Below are 21,516 nucleotides of genomic sequence, written 5' to 3'. Positions count from 1 at the left end.
TTGTAATTGATTGTTTGCCTCGGGAAACATGGAGCAAAAACCATCCATTGTCAAGAAAAGATCATTTATAGTCACTCATGCCTAGAAAAGCCTTATTACTCGGTTTAAATGCCTTTATAATCCCATTATTGAATTTATTTTGAATTTTTTTTACATTTTTTGATTACAACAGATTGTAATTGATTGTTTGCCTCGGGAAACATGGAGCGAAAGCCATCCATTGTCAAGAAAAGATCATTTATAGCCACTCATGCCTAGAAAAGCCTTATTACTCGGTTTAAATGCCTTTATAATCCCATTATTGAATTTATTTTGAATTGTTTTTACATTTTTTTATTAAAACAGATTGTAATTGATTGTTTGCCTCGGGAAACATGGAGCGAAAACCATCCATTGTCAAGAAAAGATCATTTATAGTCACTCGTGCCTAGAAAAGCCTTATTACTCGGTTTAAATTTTTTTATAATCCCATTATTGAATTTATTTTGAAATTTTTTTACTTTTTTTGATTAAAACAGATTGTAATTGATTGTTTACCTCGGGAAACATGGAGCGAAAGCCATCCATAGTCAAGAAAAGTTCATTTATAGTCACTTATGCCTAGCAAAGCCTTATTACTCGGTTTAAATGCCTTTATAATCCCATTATTGAATGTATTTTGAATTGTTTTTAGATTTTTTAATTAAAACAGATTGTAATTGATTGTTTGCCTCGGGAAATATGGAGCGAAAGCCATCGATAGTGAAGAAAAAATCATTTGTAGTCACTCATGCTTAGAAAAGCCTTATTACTCGGTTTAAATGCCTTTATAATCCCATTATTGAATTTATTTTGAATTGTTTTTACATTTTTTGATTAAAACATATTGTAATTGATTGTTTGCCTCGGGAAACATGGAGCGAAAACCATCCATTGTCAAGAAAAGATCATTTATAGTCACTCATGCCTAGAAAAGCCTTATTACTCGGTTTAAATGCCTTTATAATCCCATTATTGAATTTATTTTGAATTGTTTTTACATTTTTTGATTAAAACAGATTGTAATTGATTGTTTGCCTCGGGAAATATGGAGCGAAAGCCATCCATTGTCAAGAAAAGATCATTTATAGTCACTCATGCCTAGATAAGCCTTATTACTCGGTTTAAATGCCTTTATAATCCCATTATTGAATTTATTTTGAATTGTTTTTACATTTTTTGATTAAAACAGATTGTAATTGATTGTTTGCCTCGGGAAATATGGAGCGAAAGCCATCCATTGTCAAGAAAAGATCATTTATAGTCACTCATGCCTAGATATGCCTTATTACTCGGTTTAAATGCCTTTATAATCCCATTATTGAATTTATTTTGAATTGTTTTTACATTTTTTGATTAAAACAGATTGTAATTGATTGTTTGCCTCGGGAAACATGGAGCAAAAACCATCCATTGTCAAGAAAAGATCATTTATAGTCACTCATGCCTAGAAAAGCCTTATTACTCGGTTTAAATGCCTTTATAATCCGATTGTTGAAGTTATTTTGAATTGTTGTTATATTTTTTGATTAAAACAGATTGTAATTGATTGTTTGCCTTGGGAAACATGGAGCGAAAGCCATCCATCGTCAAGAAAACTTCATTTATAGTCACTCATGCCTAGAAAAGCCTTAATACTCGTTTTAAATGCTTTTATAATCCCATAATTGAATTTAATTTGAATCTTTTTACATTTTTTGATTAAAACAGATTCTAATTGATTGTTTGCCTCGGGAAACGTGGAGTGAAAGCCATCCATTGTCAAGAAAAGATCATTTATAGTCAGTCATGCCTAGAAAAGCCTTATTACTCGGTTTAAATGCCTTTATAATCCCATTATTGAATTTATTTTGAAATTTTTTTACATTTTTTGATTAAAACAGATTGTAATTGGTTGTTTGCCTCGGGAAACATGGAGCGAAAGCCACCCATTGTCAAGAAAAGTTCATTTATAGTCACTTATGCCTAGCAAAGCCTTATTACTCGGTTTAAATGCCTTTATAATCCCATTATTGAATGTATTTTTAATTGTTTTTAGATTTTTTAATTAAAACATATTGTAATTGATTGTTTGCCTCGGGAAATATGGAGCGAAAGCCATCGATAGTGAAGAAAAAATCATTTGTAGTCACTCATGCTTAGAAAAGCCTTATTACTCGGTTTAAATGCCTTTATAATCCCATTATTGAATTTATTTTGAATTGTTTTTACATTTTTTGATTAAAACATATTGTAATTGATTGTTTGCCTCGGGAAACATGGAGCGAAAGCCACCCATTGTCAAGAAAAGTTCATTTATAGTCACTTATGCCTAGCAAAGCCTTATTACTCGGTTTAAATGCCTTTATAATCCCATTATTGAATTTATTTTGAATTGTTTTTACATTTTTTGATTAAAACAGATTGTAATTGATTGTTTGCCTCGGGAAACATGGAGCGAAAGCCATCCATTGTCAAGAAAAGATCATTTATAGTCACTCATGCCTAGAAAAGCCTTATTACTTAGTTTAAATGCCTTTATAATCCCATTATTGAATTTATTTTGAATTGTTTTTACATTTTTTGATTAAAACAGATTGTAATTGATTGTTTGCCTCGGGAAATATGGAGCGAAAGCCATCCATAGTGAAGAAAAAATCATTTGTAGTCACTCATGCTTAGAAAAGCCTTATTACTCGGTTTAAATGCCTTTATAAACCCATTATTGAATTTATTTTGAATTGTTTTTACATTTTTTGATTAAAACAGATTGTAATTGATTGTTTGCCTCGGGAAACATGGAGCGAAAGCCATCCATTGTCAAGAAAAGATCATTTATAGCCACTCATGCCTAGAAAAGCCTTATTACTCGGTTTAAATGCCTTTATAATCCCATTATTGAATTTATTTTGAATTGTTTTTACATTTTTTGATTAAAACAGATTGTAATTGATTGTTTGCCTCGGGAAACATGGAGCGAAAACCATCCATTGTCAAGAAAAGATCATTTATAGTCACTCGTGCCTAGAAAAGCCTTATTACTCGGTTTAAATTTTTTTATAATCCCATTATTGAATTTATTTTGAAATTTTTTTACTTTTTTTGATTAAAACAGATTGTAATTGATTGTTTACCTCGGGAAACATGGAGCGAAAGCCATCCATAGTCAAGAAAAGTTCATTTATAGTCACTTATGCCTAGCAAAGCCTTATTACTCGGTTTAAATGCCTTTATAATCCCATTATTGAATGTATTTTGAATTGTTTTTAGATTTTTTAATTAAAACAGATTGTAATTGATTGTTTGCCTCGGGAAATATGGAGCGAAAGCCATCGATAGTGAAGAAAAAATCATTTGTAGTCACTCATGCTTAGAAAAGCCTTATTACTCGGTTTAAATGCCTTTATAATCCCATTATTGAATTTATTTTGAATTGTTTTTACATTTTTTGATTAAAACATATTGTAATTGATTGTTTGCCTCGGGAAACATGGAGCGAAAACCATCCATTGTCAAGAAAAGATCATTTATAGTCACTCATGCCTAGAAAAGCCTTATTACTCGGTTTAAATGCCTTTATAATCCCATTATTGAATTTATTTTGAATTGTTTTTACATTTTTTGATTAAAACAGATTGTAATTGATTGTTTGCCTCGGGAAATATGGAGCGAAAGCCATCCATTGTCAAGAAAAGATCATTTATAGTCACTCATGCCTAGATAAGCCTTATTACTCGGTTTAAATGCCTTTATAATCCCATTATTGAATTTATTTTGAATTGTTTTTACATTTTTTGATTAAAACAGATTGTAATTGATTGTTTGCCTCGGGAAATATGGAGCGAAAGCCATCCATTGTCAAGAAAAGATCATTTATAGTCACTCATGCCTAGATATGCCTTATTACTCGGTTTAAATGCCTTTATAATCCCATTATTGAATTTATTTTGAATTGTTTTTACATTTTTTGATTAAAACAGATTGTAATTGATTGTTTGCCTCGGGAAACATGGAGCAAAAACCATCCATTGTCAAGAAAAGATCATTTATAGTCACTCATGCCTAGAAAAGCCTTATTACTCGGTTTAAATGCCTTTATAATCCGATTGTTGAAGTTATTTTGAATTGTTGTTATATTTTTTGATTAAAACAGATTGTAATTGATTGTTTGCCTTGGGAAACATGGAGCGAAAGCCATCCATCGTCAAGAAAACTTCATTTATAGTCACTCATGCCTAGAAAAGCCTTAATACTCGTTTTAAATGCTTTTATAATCCCATAATTGAATTTAATTTGAATCTTTTTACATTTTTTGATTAAAACAGATTCTAATTGATTGTTTGCCTCGGGAAACGTGGAGTGAAAGCCATCCATTGTCAAGAAAAGATCATTTATAGTCAGTCATGCCTAGAAAAGCCTTATTACTCGGTTTAAATGCCTTTATAATCCCATTATTGAATTTATTTTGAAATTTTTTTACATTTTTTGATTAAAACAGATTGTAATTGGTTGTTTGCCTCGGGAAACATGGAGCGAAAGCCACCCATTGTCAAGAAAAGTTCATTTATAGTCACTTATGCCTAGCAAAGCCTTATTACTCGGTTTAAATGCCTTTATAATCCCATTATTGAATTTATTTTGAATTGTTTTTACATTTTTTGATTAAAACAGATTGTAATTGATTGTTTGCCTCGGGAAACATGGAGCGAAAGCCATCCATTGTCAAGAAAAGATCATTTATAGTCACTCATGCCTAGAAAAGCCTTATTACTTAGTTTAAATGCCTTTATAATCCCATTATTGAATTTATTTTGAATTGTTTTTACATTTTTTGATTAAAACAGATTGTAATTGATTGTTTGCCTCGGGAAATATGGAGCGAAAGCCATCCATAGTGAAGAAAAAATCATTTGTAGTCACTCATGCTTAGAAAAGCCTTATTACTCGGTTTAAATGCCTTTATAAACCCATTATTGAATTTATTTTGAATTGTTTTTACATTTTTTGATTAAAACAGATTGTAATTGATTGTTTGCCTCGGGAAACATGGAGCGAAAACCATCCATTGTCAAGAAAAGATCATTTATAGTCACTCATGCCTAGAAAAGCCTTATTACTCGGTTTAAATGCCTTTATAATCCCATTATTGAATTTATTTTGAATTGTTTTTACATTTTTTGATTAAAACAGATTGTAATTGATTGTTTGCCTCGGGAAATATGGAGCGAAAGCCATCCATTGTGAAGAAAAGATCATTTATAGTCACTCATGCCTAGATAAGCCTTATTACTCGGTTTAAATGCCTTTATAATCCCATTATTGAATTTATTTTGAATTGTTTTTACATTTTTTGATTAAAACAGATTGTAATTGATTGTTTGCCTCGGGAAATATGGAGCGAAAGCCATCCATTGTCAAGAAAAGATCATTTATAGTCACTCATGCCTAGATAAGCCTTATTACTCGGTTTAAATGCCTTTATAATCCCATTATTGAATTTATTTTGAATTGTTTTTACATTTTTTGATTAAAACAGATTGTAATTGATTGTTTGCCTCGGGAAACATGGAGCAAAAACCATCCATTGTCAAGAAAAGATCATTTATAGTCACTCATGCCTAGAAAAGCCTTATTACTCGGTTTAAATGCCTTTATAATCCCATTATTGAATTTATTTTGAATTTTTTTTACATTTTTTGATTACAACAGATTGTAATTGATTGTTTGCCTCGGAAAACATGGAGCGAAAGCCATCCATTGTCAAGAAAAGATCATTTATAGCCACTCATGCCTAGAAAAGCCTTATTACTCGGTTTAAATGCCTTTATAATCCCATTATTGAATTTATTTTGAATTGTTTTTACATTTTTTGATTAAAACAGATTGTAATTGATTGTTTGCCTCGGGAAACATGGAGCGAAAACCATCCATTGTCAAGAAAAGATCATTTATAGTCACTCGTGCCTAGAAAAGCCTTATTACTCGGTTTAAATTTTTTTATAATCCCATTATTGAATTTATTTTGAAATTTTTTTACTTTTTTTGATTAAAACAGATTGTAATTGATTGTTTACCTCGGGAAACATGGAGCGAAAGCCATCCATAGTCAAGAAAAGTTCATTTATAGTCACTTATGCCTAGCAAAGCCTTATTACTCGGTTTAAATGCCTTTATAATCCCATTATTGAATTTATTTTGAATTTTTTTTTACATTTTTTGATTAAAACATATTGTAATTGATTGTTTGCCTCGGGAAACATGGAGCAAAACCCATCCATTGTCAAGAATAGATCATTTATAGTCACTCATGCCTAGAAAAGCCTTATTACTCGGTTTAAAGGCTTTTATAATCCCATTATTCAATTTATTTTGAATTTGTTTTACATTTTTTGATTAAAACAGATTGTAATTGATTGTTTCCCTCGGGAAACATGGAGCGAAAGCCATCCATAGTCAAGAAAAGATCATTTATAGTCACTCATGCCTAGAAAAGCCTTATTACTCGGTTTAAATGCTTTTATAATCCCATTATTGAATTTATTTTGAATTTTTTTTACATTTTTTGATTAAAACAGATTGTAATTGATTGTTTGCCTCGGGAAACATGGAGCGAAAGCCATCCATTGTCAAGAAAAGATCATCTATAGTCACTCATGCCTAGAAAAGCCTTATTACTTAGTTTAAATGCCTTTATAATCCCATTATTGAATTTATTTTGAATTGTTTTTACATTTTTTGATTAAAACAGATTGTAATTGATTGTTTGCCTCGGGAAATATGGAGCGAAAGCCATCCATAGTGAAGAAAAAATCATTTGTAGTCACTCATGCTTAGAAAAGACTTATTACTCGGTTTAAATGCCTTTATAATCCCATTATTGAATTTATTTTGAATTGTTTTTACATTTTTTGATTAAAACATATTGTAATTGATTGTTTCCCTCGGGAAACATGGAGCGAAAACCATCCATTGTCAAGAAAAGATCATTTATAGTCACTCATGCCTAGAAAAGCCTTATTACTCGGTTTAAATGCCTTTATAATCCCATTATTGAATTTATTTTGAATTGTTTTTACATTTTTTGAATAAAACAGATTGTAATTGATTGTTTGCCTCGGGAAATATGGAGTGAAAGCCATCCATTGTGAAGAAAAGATCATTTATAGTCACTCATGCCTAGATAAGCCTTATTACTCGGTTTAAATGCCTTTATAATCCCATTATTGAATTTATTTTGAATTGTTTTTACATTTTTTGATTAAAACAGATTGTAATTGATTGTTTGCCTCGGGAAATATGGAGCGAAAGCCATCCATTGTCAAGAAAAGATCATTTATAGTCACTCATGCCTAGATAAGCCTTATTACTCGGTTTAAATGCCTTTATAATCCCATTATTGAATTTATTTTGAATTGTTTTTACATTTTTTGATTAAAACAGATTGTAATTGATTGTTTGCCTCGGGAAACATGGAGCAAAAACCATCCATTGTCAAGAAAAGATCATTTATAGTCACTCATGCCTAGAAAAGCCTTATTACTCGGTTTAAATGCCTTTATAATCCCATTATTGAATTTATTTTGAATTGTTTTTACATTTTTTGATTAAAACAGATTGTAATTGATTGTTTGCCTCGGGAAACATGGAGCAAAAACCATCCATTGTCAAGAAAAGATCATTTATAGTCACTCATGCCTAGAAAAGCCTTATTACTCGGTTTAAATGCCTTTATAATCCCATTATTGAATTTATTTTGAATTTTTTTTACATTTTTTGATTACAACAGATTGTAATTGATTGTTTGCCTCGGAAAACATGGAGCGAAAGCCATCCATTGTCAAGAAAAGATCATTTATAGCCACTCATGCCTAGAAAAGCCTTATTACTCGGTTTAAATGCCTTTATAATCCCATTATTGAATTTATTTTGAATTGTTTTTACATTTTTTGATTAAAACAGATTGTAATTGATTGTTTGCCTCGGGAAACATGGAGCGAAAACCATCCATTGTCAAGAAAAGATCATTTATAGTCACTCGTGCCTAGAAAAGCCTTATTACTCGGTTTAAATTTTTTTATAATCCCATTATTGAATTTATTTTGAAATTTTTTTACTTTTTTTGATTAAAACAGATTGTAATTGATTGTTTACCTCGGGAAACATGGAGCGAAAGCCATCCATAGTCAAGAAAAGTTCATTTATAGTCACTTATGCCTAGCAAAGCCTTATTACTCGGTTTAAATGCCTTTATAATCCCATTATTGAATTTATTTTGAATTGTTTTTACATTTTTTGATTAAAACAGATTGTAATTGATTGTTTGCCTCGGGAAACATGGAGCGAAAACCATCCATTGTCAAGAAAAGATCATTTATAGTCACTCATGCCTAGAAAAGCCTTATTACTCGGTTTAAATGCCTTTATAATCCCATTATTGAATTTATTTTGAATTGTTTTTACATTTTTTGATTAAAACAGATTGTAATTGATTGTTTGCCTCGGGAAATATGGAGTGAAAGCCATCCATTGTGAAGAAAAGATCATTTATAGTCACTCATGCCTAGATAAGCCTTATTACTCGGTTTAAATGCCTTTATAATCCCATTATTGAATTTATTTTGAATTGTTTTTACATTTTTTGATTAAAACAGATTGTAATTGATTGTTTGCCTCGGGAAATATGGAGCGAAAGCCATCCATTGTCAAGAAAAGATCATTTATAGTCACTCATGCCTAGATAAGCCTTATTACTCGGTTTAAATGCCTTTATAATCCCATTATTGAATTTATTTTGAATTGTTTTTACATTTTTTGATTAAAACAGATTGTAATTGATTGTTTGCCTCGGGAAACATGGAGCAAAAACCATCCATTGTCAAGAAAAGATCATTTATAGTCACTCATGCCTAGAAAAGCCTTATTACTCGGTTTAAATGCCTTTATAATCCCATTATTGAATTTATTTTGAATTTTTTTTACATTTTTTGATTACAACAGATTGTAATTGATTGTTTGCCTCGGAAAACATGGAGCGAAAGCCATCCATTGTCAAGAAAAGATCATTTATAGCCACTCATGCCTAGAAAAGCCTTATTACTCGGTTTAAATGCCTTTATAATCCCATTATTGAATTTATTTTGAATTGTTTTTACATTTTTTGATTAAAACAGATTGTAATTGATTGTTTGCCTCGGGAAACATGGAGCGAAAACCATCCATTGTCAAGAAAAGATCATTTATAGTCACTCGTGCCTAGAAAAGCCTTATTACTCGGTTTAAATTTTTTTATAATCCCATTATTGAATTTATTTTGAAATTTTTTTACTTTTTTTGATTAAAACAGATTGTAATTGATTGTTTACCTCGGGAAACATGGAGCGAAAGCCATCCATAGTCAAGAAAAGTTCATTTATAGTCACTTATGCCTAGCAAAGCCTTATTACTCGGTTTAAATGCCTTTATAATCCCATTATTGAATTTATTTTGAATTTTTTTTTACATTTTTTGATTAAAACATATTGTAATTGATTGTTTGCCTCGGGAAACATGGAGCAAAACCCATCCATTGTCAAGAATAGATCATTTATAGTCACTCATGCCTAGAAAAGCCTTATTACTCGGTTTAAATGCTTTTATAATCCCATTATTGAATTTATTTTGAATTTTTTTTACATTTTTTGATTAAAACAGATTGTAATTGATTGTTTCCCTCGGGAAACATGGAGCGAAAGCCATCCATAGTCAAGAAAAGATCATTTATAGTCACTCATGCCTAGAAAAGCCTTATTACTCGGTTTAAATGCTTTTATAATCCCATTATTGAATTTATTTTGAATTTTTTTTACATTTTTTGATTAAAACAGATTGTAATTGATTGTTTGCCTCGGGAAACATGGAGCGAAAGCCATCCATTGTCAAGAAAAGATCATCTATAGTCACTCATGCCTAGAAAAGCCTTATTACTTAGTTTAAATGCCTTTATAATCCCATTATTGAATTTATTTTGAATTGTTTTTACATTTTTTGATTAAAACAGATTGTAATTGATTGTTTGCCTCGGGAAATATGGAGCGAAAGCCATCCATAGTGAAGAAAAAATCATTTGTAGTCACTCATGCTTAGAAAAGCCTTATTACTCGGTTTAAATGCCTTTATAATCCCATTATTGAATTTATTTTGAATTGTTTTTACATTTTTTGATTAAAACATATTGTAATTGATTGTTTCCCTCGGGAAACATGGAGCGAAAACCATCCATTGTCAAGAAAAGATCATTTATAGTCACTCATGCCTAGAAAAGCCTTATTACTCGGTTTAAATGCCTTTATAATCCCATTATTGAATTTATTTTGAATTGTTTTTACATTTTTTGATTAAAACAGATTGTAATTGATTGTTTGCCTCGGGAAATATGGAGCGAAAGCCATCCATTGTCAACAAAAGATCATTTATAGTCACTCATGCCTAGATAAGCCTTATTACTCGGTTTAAATGCCTTTATAATCCCATTATTGAATTTATTTTGAATTGTTTTTACATTTTTTGATTAAAACAGATTGTAATTGATTGTTTGCCTCGGGAAATATGGAGAGAAAGCCATCCATTGTCAAGAAAAGATCATTTATAGTCACTCATGCCTAGATAAGCCTTATTACTCGGTTTAAATGCCTTTATAATCCCATTATTGAATTTATTTTGAATTGTTTTTACATTTTTTGATTAAAACAGATTGTAATTGATTGTTTGCCTCGGGAAACATGGAGCAAAAACCATCCATTGTCAAGAAAAGATCATTTATAGTCACTCATGCCTAGAAAAGCCTTATTACTCGGTTTAAATGCCTTTATAATCCCATTATTGAATTTATTTTGAATTTTTTTTACATTTTTTGATTACAACAGATTGTAATTGATTGTTTGCCTCGGGAAACATGGAGCGAAAGCCATCCATTGTCAAGAAAAGATCATTTATAGCCACTCATGCCTAGAAAAGCCTTATTACTCGGTTTAAATGCCTTTATAATCCCATTATTGAATTTATTTTGAATTGTTTTTACATTTTTTGATTAAAACAGATTGTAATTGATTGTTTGCCTCGGGAAACATGGAGCGAAAACCATCCATTGTCAAGAAAAGATCATTTATAGTCACTCGTGCCTAGAAAAGCCTTATTACTCGGTTTAAATTTTTTTATAATCCCATTATTGAATTTATTTTGAAATTTTTTTACTTTTTTTGATTAAAACAGATTGTAATTGATTGTTTACCTCGGGAAACATGGAGCGAAAGCCATCCATAGTCAAGAAAAGTTCATTTATAGTCACTTATGCCTAGCAAAGCCTTATTACTCGGTTTAAATGCCTTTATAATCCCATTATTGAATTTATTTTGAATTTTTTTTTACATTTTTTGATTAAAACATATTGTAATTGATTGTTTGCCTCGGGAAACATGGAGCAAAACCCATCCATTGTCAAGAATAGATCATTTATAGTCACTCATGCCTAGAAAAGCCTTATTACTCGGTTTAAATGCTTTTATAATCCCATTATTGAATTTATTTTGAATTTTTTTTACATTTTTTGATTAAAACAGATTGTAATTGATTGTTTCCCTCGGGAAACATGGAGCGAAAGCCATCCATAGTCAAGAAAAGATCATTTATAGTCACTCATGCCTAGAAAAGCCTTATTACTCGGTTTAAATGCTTTTATAATCCCATTATTGAATTTATTTTGAATTTTTTTTACATTTTTTGATTAAAACAGATTGTAATTGATTGTTTGCCTCGGGAAACATGGAGCGAAAGCCATCCATTGTCAAGAAAAGATCATCTATTGTCACTCATGCCTAGAAAAGCCTTATTACTTAGTTTAAATGCCTTTATAATCCCATTATTGAATTTATTTTGAATTGTTTTTACATTTTTTGATTAAAACAGATTGTAATTGATTGTTTGCCTCGGGAAATATGGAGCGAAAGCCATCCATAGTGAAGAAAAAATCATTTGTAGTCACTCATGCTTAGAAAAGCCTTATTACTCGGTTTAAATGCCTTTATAATCCCATTATTGAATTTATTTTGAATTGTTTTTACATTTTTTGATTAAAACATATTGTAATTGATTGTTTCCCTCGGGAAACATGGAGCGAAAACCATCCATTGTCAAGAAAAGATCATTTATAGTCACTCATGCCTAGAAAAGCCTTATTACTCGGTTTAAATGCCTTTATAATCCCATTATTGAATTTATTTTGAATTGTTTTTACATTTTTTGATTAAAACAGATTGTAATTGATTGTTTGCCTCGGGAAATATGGAGCGAAAGCCATCCATTGTCAACAAAAGATCATTTATAGTCACTCATGCCTAGATAAGCCTTATTACTCGGTTTAAATGCCTTTATAATCCCATTATTGAATTTATTTTGAATTGTTTTTACATTTTTTGATTAAAACAGATTGTAATTGATTGTTTGCCTCGGGAAATATGGAGAGAAAGCCATCCATTGTCAAGAAAAGATCATTTATAGTCACTCATGCCTAGATAAGCCTTATTACTCGGTTTAAATGCCTTTATAATCCCATTATTGAATTTATTTTGAATTGTTTTTACATTTTTTGATTAAAACATATTGTAATTGATTGTTTGCCTCGGGAAACATGGAGCAAAAACCATCCATTGTCAAGAAAAGATCATTTATAGTCACTCATGCCTAGAAAAGCCTTATTACTCGGTTTAAATGCCTTTATAATCCCATTATTGAATTTATTTTGAATTTTTTTTACATTTTTTGATTACAACAGATTGTAATTGATTGTTTGCCTCGGGAAACATGGAGCGAAAGCCATCCATTGTCAAGAAAAGATCATTTATAGCCACTCATGCCTAGAAAAGCCTTATTACTCGGTTTAAATGCCATTATAATCCCATTATTGAATTTATTTTGAATTGTTTTTACATTTTTTGATTAAAACAGATTGTAATTGATTGTTTGCCTCGGGAAACATGGAGCGAAAACCATCCATTGTCAAGAAAAGATCATTTATAGTCACTCATGCCTAGAAAAGCCTTATTACTCGGTTTAAATGTTTTTATAATCCCATTATTGAATTTATTTTGAAATTTTTTTACTTTTTTTGATTAAAACAGATTGTAATTGATTGTTTACCTCGGGAAACATGGAGCGAAAGCCATCCATAGTCAAGAAAAGTTCATTTATAGTCACTTATGCCTAGCAAAGCCTTATTACTCGGTTTAAATGCCTTTATAATCCCATTATTGAATTTATTTTGAATTTTTTTTACATTTTTTGATTAAAACATATTGTAATTGATTGTTTGCCTCGGGAAACATGGAGCAAAACCCATCCATTGTCAAGAATAGATCATTTATAGTCACTCATGCCTAGAAAAGCCTTATTACTCGGTTTAAATGCTTTTATAATCCCATTATTGAATTTATTTTGAATTTTTTTTACATTTTTTGATTAAAACAGATTGTAATTGATTGTTTGCCTCGGGAAATATGGAGCGAAAGCCATCCATTGTCAAGAAAAGATCATTTATAGTCACTCATGCCTAGATAAGCCTTATTACTCGGTTTAAATGCCTTGATAATCCCATTATTGAATTTATTTTGAATTGTTTTTACATTTTTTGATTAAAACAGATTGTAATTGATTGTTTGCCTCGGGAAACATGGAGCGAAAACCATCCATTGTCAAGAAAAGATCATTTATAGTCACTCATGCCTAGAAAAGCCTTATTACTCGGTTTAAATGCCTTTATAATCCCATTATTGAATTTATTTTGAATTTTTTTTACATTTTTTGATTACAACAGATTGTAATTGATTGTTTGCCTCGGGAAACATGGAGCGAAAGCCATCCATTGTCAAGAAAAGATCATTTATAGCCACTCATGCCTAGAAAAGCCTTATTACTCGGTTTAAATGCCTTTATAATCCCATTATTGAATTTATTTTGAATTGTTTTTACATTTTTTGATTAAAACATATTGTAATTGATTGTTTGCCTCGGGAAACATGGAGCGAAAACCATCCATTGTCAAGAAAAGATCATTTATAGTCACTCATGCCTAGAAAAGCCTTATTACTCGGTTTAAATGTTTTTATAATCCCATTATTGAATTTATTTTGAAATTTTTTTACTTTTTTTGATTAAAACAGATTGTAATTGATTGTTTACCTCGGGAAACATGGAGCGAAAGCCATCCATAGTCAAGTAAAGTTCATTTATAGTCACTTATGCCTAGCAAAGCCTTATTACTCGGTTTAAATGCCTTTATAATCCCATTATTGAATTTATTTTGAATTTTTTTTTACATTTTTTGATTAAAACATATTGTAATTGATTGTTTGCCTCGGGAAACATGGAGCAAAACCCATCCATTGTCAAGAATAGATCATTTATAGTCACTCATGCCTAGAAAAGCCTTATTACTCGGTTTAAATGCTTTTATAATCCCATTATTGAATTTATTTTGAATTTTTTTTACATTTTTTGATTAAAACAGATTGTAATTGATTGTTTGCCTCGGGAAACATGGAGTGAAAGCCATCCATAGTCAAGAAAAGTTCATTTATAGTCACTTATGCCTAGCAAAGCCTTATTACTCGGTTTAAATGCCTTTATAATCCCATTATTGAATTTATTTTGAATTGTTTTTACATTTTTTGATTAAAACAGATTGTAATTGATTGTTTGCCTCGGGAAACATGGAGCGAAAGCCATCCATTGTCAAGAAAAGATCATTTATAGCCACTCATGCCTAGAAAAGCCTTATTACTCGGTTTAAATGCCTTTATAATCCCATTATTGAATTTATTTTGAATTGTTTTTGCATTTTCTGATTAAAACAGATTGTAATTGATTGTTTGCCTCGGGAAACATGGAGCGAAAACCATCCATTGTCAAGAAAAGGTCATTTATAGTCACTCATGCCTAGAAAAGCCTTATTACTCGGTTTAAATGCCTTTATAATCCCATTATTGAATTTATTTTGAATTTTTTTTACATTTTTTGATTAAAACAGATTGTAATTGATTGTTTACCTCGGGAAACATGGAGCGAAAGCCATCCATAGTCAAGAAAAGCTCATTTATAGTCACTTATGCCTAGCAAAGCCTTATTACTCGGTTTAAATGCCTTTATAATCCCATTATTGAATTTATTTTGAATTGTTTTTATATTTTTTGATTAAAACAGATTGTAATTGATTGTTTGCCGTGGGAAACATGGAGCGAAAGCCATCCATTGTCAAGAAAAGATCATTTATAGTCACTCATGCCTAGAAAAGCCTTATTACTCGGTTTAAATGCCTTTATAATCCCATTATTGAAGTTATTTTGAATTGTTGTTATATTTTTTGATTAAAACAGATTGTAATTGATTGTTTGCCTTGGGAAACATGGAGCGAAAGCCATCCATCGTCAAGAAAAGTTCATTTATAGTCACTCATGCCTAGAAAAGCCTTAATACTCGTTTTAAATGCTTTTATAATCCCATAATTGAATTTAATTTGAATCTTTTTACATTTTTTGATTAAAACAGATTCTAATTGATTGTTTGCCGCGGGAAACGTGGAGGGAAAGCCATCCATTGTCAAGAAAAGATCATTTATAGTCACTCATGCCTAGAAAAGCCTTATTACTCGGTTTAAATGCCTTTATAATCCCATTATTGAATTTATTTTGAATTTTTTTTACATTTTTTGATTAAAACAGATTGTAATTGGTTGTTTACCTCGGGAAACATGGAGCGAAAGCCATCCATTGTCAAGAAAAGATCATTTATAGTTACTCATGCCTAGAAAAGCCTTATTAAATGCCTTTATAATCCCATTATTGAATTTATTTTAAATTTTTTTTACATTTTTTGATTAAAACATATTGTAATTGATTGTTTCCCTCGGTAAACATGGAGCAAAACCCATCCATTGTCAAGAATAGATCATTTATAGTCACTTATGCCTAAAAAAGCCTTATTACTCGGTTTAAATGCTTTTTAAATCCTATTATTGAATTTATTTTGAATTGTTTTTACATTTTTTTATTAAAACAGATTGTAATTGATTGTTTGCCTCGGGAAACATGGAGCGAAAGGCATCCATTGTCAAGAAAAGATCATTTACAGTCACTCATGCCTAGAAAAGCCTTATTACTTAGTTTAAATGCCTTTATAATCCCATTATTGAATTTATTTTGAATTGTTTTTACATTTTTTGATTAAAACAGATTGTAATTGATTGTTTGCCTCGGGAAATATGGAGCGAAAGCCATCCATTGTCAAGAAAAGATCATTTATAGTCACTCATGCCTAGATAAGCCCTATTACTCGGTTTAAATGCCTTTATAATCCCATTATTGAATTTATTTTGAATTGTTTTTACATTTTTTTATTAAAACAGATTGTATTTGATTGTTTGCCTCGGGAAACATGGAGCGAAAGCCATCCATTGTCAAGAAAAGATCATTTATAGTCACTCATGCCTAGAAAAGCCTTATTACTCGGTTGAAATGCCTTTATAATCCCATTATTGAATTTATTTTCAATTGTTTTTATATTTTTTGATTAAAACAGATTGTAATTGATTGTTTGCCGTGGGAAAGATGGAGCGAAAGCCATCCATTGTCAAGAAAAGATCATTTATAGTCACTCATGCCTAGAAAAGCCTTATTACTCGGTTTAAATGCCTTTATAATCCCATTATTGAATTTATTTTGAATTTTTTTTACATTTTTTGATTAAAACATATTGTATTTGATTGTTTCCCTCGGTAAACATGGAGAAAAACCCATCCATTGTCAAGAATAGATCATTTATAGTCACCTATGCCTGAAAAAGCCTTATTACTCGGTTTAAATGCTTTTTAAATCCAATTATTGAATTTATTTTGAATTGTTTTTACATTTTTTGATTAAAACAGATTGTAATTGATTGTTTGCCTCGGGAAACATGGAGCGAAAGCCATCCATTGTCAAGAAACGATCATTTACAGTCACTCATGCCTAGAAAAGCCTTATTACTTAGTTTAAATGCCTTTATAATCCCATTATTGAGTTTATTTTGAATTGTTTTTACATTTTTTGATTAAAACAGATTGTAATTGATTGTTTGCCTCTAGAAATATGGAGCGAAAGCCATCCATTGTCAAGAAAAGATCATTTATAGCCACTCATGCCTAGATAAGCCTTATTACTCGGTTTAAATGCCTTTATAATCCCATTATTGAATTTATTTTGAATTGTTTTTACATTTTTTGATTAAAACAGATTGTAATTGATTGTTTGCCTTGGGAAACATGGAGCGAAAGCCATCCATTGTCAAGAAAAGATCATTTATAGTCACTCATGCCTAGAAAAGCCTTATTACTCGGTTTAAATGCCTTTATAATACCATTATTGAATTTATTTTGAATTTTTTTTACATTTTTTGATTAAAACATATTGTAATTGATTGTTTCCCTCGGTAAACATGGAGCAAAACCCATCCATTGTCAAGAATAGATCATTTATAGCCACTCATGCCTAGAAAAGCCTTATTACTCGGTTTAAATGCCTTTATAATCCCATTATTGAATTTATTTTGAATTGTTTTTATATTTTTTGATTAAAAGAGATTGTAATTGATTGTTTACCGTGGGAAACATGGAGCGAAAGCCATCCATTGTCAAGAAAAGATCATATATAGTCACTCTTGCCTAGAAAAGCCTTATTACTCGGTTTAAATGCCTTTATAATCCCATTATTGAATTTATTTTGAAATTTTTATACATTTTTTGACTAAAACAGATTGTAATTTATTGTTTACCTCAGGAAACATGGAGCGAAAACCATCCATAGTCAAGAAAAGTTCATTTATAGTCACTTATGCCTAGCAAAGCCTTATTACTCGGTTTAAATCCCTTTATAATACCATTATTGAATTTATTTTGAATTGTTTTTATATTTTTTGATTAAAACAGATTGTAATTGATTGTTTGCCGTGGGAAACATGGAGCGAAAGCCATCCATTGTCAAGAAAAGATCATTTATAGCCACTCATGCCAAGAAAAGCCTTATTACTCGGTTTAAATGCCTTTATAATCCCATTATTGAATTTATTTTGAATTTTTTTTACATTTTTTAATTAAAACATATTGTAATTGATTGTTTGCCTCGGTAAACATGGAGCAAAACCCATCCATTGTCAAGAATAGATCATTTATAGTCACTTATGCCTAAAAAAGCCTTATTACTCGATTTAAATGCTTTTTAAATCCCATTATTGAATTTATTTTGAATTGTTTTTACATTTTTTGATTACAACAGATTGTAATTGATTGTTTTCCTCGGGAAACACGAAGCGAAAGCCATCGACTGTCAGGAAAAGATCATTTACAGTCACTCATGCCTAGAAAAGCCTTATTACTTAGTTTAAATGCCTTTATAATCCCATTATTGAGTTTATTTTGAATTGTTTTTACATTTTTTGATTAAAACAGATTGTAATTGATTGTTTGCCTCGGGCAATATGGAGCGAAAGCCATCCATTGTCAAGAAAAGATCATTTATAGTCACTCATGCCCAGATAAGCCTTATTACTCGATTTAAATGCCTTTATAATCCCATTATTGAATTTATTTTGAATTGTTTTTAAATTTTTTGATTAAAACAGATTGTTTCCCTTGGGAAACATGGAGCGAAAGCCATCCATTGTCAAGAAAAGATCATTTATAGTCACTCATGCCTAGAAAAGCCTTATTACTCGGTTTAAATGCCTTTATAATCCCATTATTGAATTTATTTTGAATTTTTTTTACATTTTTTTATTAAAACATATTGTAATTGATTGTTTCCCTCGGTAAACATGGAGCAAAACCCATCCATTGTCAAGAATAGATCATTTATAGTCACTTATGCCTAAAAAAGCCTTATTACTCGGTTTAAATGCTTTTTAAATCCCATTATTGAATTTATTTTGAATTGTTTTTACATTTTTTGATTAAAACAGATTGTAATTGATTGTTTGCCTCGGGAAACATGGAGCGAAAGCCATCCATTGTCAAGAAAAGATCATTTACAGTCACTCATGCCTTGAAAAGCCTTATTACTTAGTTTAAATGCCTTTATAATCCCATTATTGAGTTTATTTTGAATTTTTTTTACATTTTTTGATTAAAACAGATTGTAATTGATTGTTTGCCTCGGGAAATATGGAGCGAAAGCCATCCATTGTCAAGAAAAGATCATTTATAGTCACTCATGCCTAGATAAGCCTTATTACTCGGTTTAAATGCCTTTATAATCCCATTATTGAATTTATTTTGAATTGTTTTTACATTTTTTGATTAAAACAGATTGTAATTGATTGTTTGCCTCGGGAAACATGGAGCGAAAGCCATCCATTGTCAAGAAAAGATCATTTACAGTCACTCATGCCTAGAAAATCCTTATTACTTAGTTTAAATGCCTTTATAATCCCATTATTGAGTTTATTTTGAATTGTTTTTACATTTTTTGATTAAAACAGATTGTAATTGATTGTTTTCCTCGGGAAATATGGAGCGAAAGCCATCCATTGTCAAGAAAAGATCATTTATAGTCACTCATGCCTAGATAAGGCTTATTACTCGGTTTAAATGCCTTTATAATCCCATTATTGAATTTATTTTAAATTGTTTTTACATTTTTTGATTAAAACAGATTGTAATTGATTGTTTGCCTCGGGAAACATGGAGCGAAAGCCATCCATTTTCAAGAAAAGATCATTTATAGTCACTCATGCCTAGAAAAGCCTTATTTCTCGGTTTAAATGCCTTTATAATCCCATTATTGACTTTATTTTGAATTTTTTTTACATTTTTTGATTAAAACATATTGTAATTGTTTGTTTGCCTCGGGAAACATGGAGCAAAACCCATCCATTGTCAATAATAGATCATTTATAGTCACTTATGCCTAAAAAAGCCTTATTACTCGGTTTAAATGCTTTTTAAATCCCATTATTGAATTTATTTTGAATTGTTTTTACATTTTTTGATTAAAACAGATTGTAATTGATTGTTTGCCTCGGGAAACATGGAGCGAAAGCCATCCATTGTCAAGAAAAGATCATTTACAGTCACTCATGCCTAGAAAAGCCTTATTACTTAGTTTAAATGCCTTTATAATCCCATTATTGAGTTTATTTTGAATTGTTTTTACATTTTTTGATTAAAACAGATTGTAATTGATTGTTTGCCTCGGGAAATATGGAGCGAAAGCCATCCATTGTCAAGAAAAGATCATTTATAGTCACTCATGCCTAGATAAGCCTTATTACTCGGTTTAAATGCCTTTATAATCCCATTATTGAATTTATTTTGAATTGTTTTTACATTTTTTGATTAAAACATATTGTAATTGATTGTGTGCCTCGGGAAACATGGAGCGAAAGCCATCTATTTTCAAGAAAAGATCATTTATAGTCACTCATGCCTAGAAAAAGACTTATTTCTCGGTTTAAATGCCTTTATAATCCCATTATTGAATTTATTTTGAATTGTTTTTACATTTTTTGATTAAAACATATTGTAATTGATTGTTTGCCTCAGGAAACATGGAGGGAAAGCCATCCATTGTCAAGAAAAGATCATTTATAGTCACTCATGCCTAGAAAAGCCTTATTACTCGGTTTAAATGCCTTTATAATCTCAATATTGAATTTATTTTGAATTTTTTTTACATTTTTTGATTAAAACATATTGTAATTGATTGTTTGCCTCGGGAAACATGGAGCAAAACCCATCCATTGTCAAGAATAGATCATTTATAGTCACTTATGCCTACAAAAGCCTTATTACTCGGTTTAAATGCTTTTATAATCCCATTATTGAATTTATTTTGAATTGTTTTTACATTTTGTGATTAAAACAGATCTTAATTGATTGTTTGCCTCGGGAAACATGGAACGAAAGCCATCCATTGTCAAGAAAAGATCATTTATAGTCACTCATGCCTCGAAAAGCCTTATTACTTAGTTTAAATGCCTTTATAATCCCATTATTGAATTTATTTTGAATTATTTTTACATTTTTTGATTAAAACAGATTGTAATTGATTGTTTGCCTCGGGAAACATGGAGCGAAAGCCATCCATTGTCAAGAAAAGATCATTTACAGTCACTCATGCCTAGAAAAGCCTTATTACTTAGTTTAAATGCCTTTATAATCCCATTATTGAGTTTATTTTGAATTGTTTTTACATTTTTTGATTAAAACAGATTGTAATTGATTGTTTGCCTCGGGAAATATGGAGCGAAAGCCATCCATTGTCAAGAAAAGATCATTTATAGTCACTCATGCCTAGATAAGCCTTATTACTCGGTTTAAATGCCTTTATGATCCCATTATTGAATTTATTTTGAATTGTTTTTACATTTTTTGATTAAAACAGATTGTAATTGATTGTTTGCCTCGGGAAACATGGAGCGAAAGCCATCCATTTTCAAGAAAAGATCATTTATAGTCAGTCATGC

This window comes from Theobroma cacao, chromosome 7, assembly GCF_053813885.1.
Source record: "Theobroma cacao isolate CCN51 chromosome 7, ASM5381388v1, whole genome shotgun sequence".
Taxonomy (NCBI): domain Eukaryota; kingdom Viridiplantae; phylum Streptophyta; class Magnoliopsida; order Malvales; family Malvaceae; genus Theobroma; species Theobroma cacao.
Note: the sequence above shows the minus strand (reverse complement) of the source record.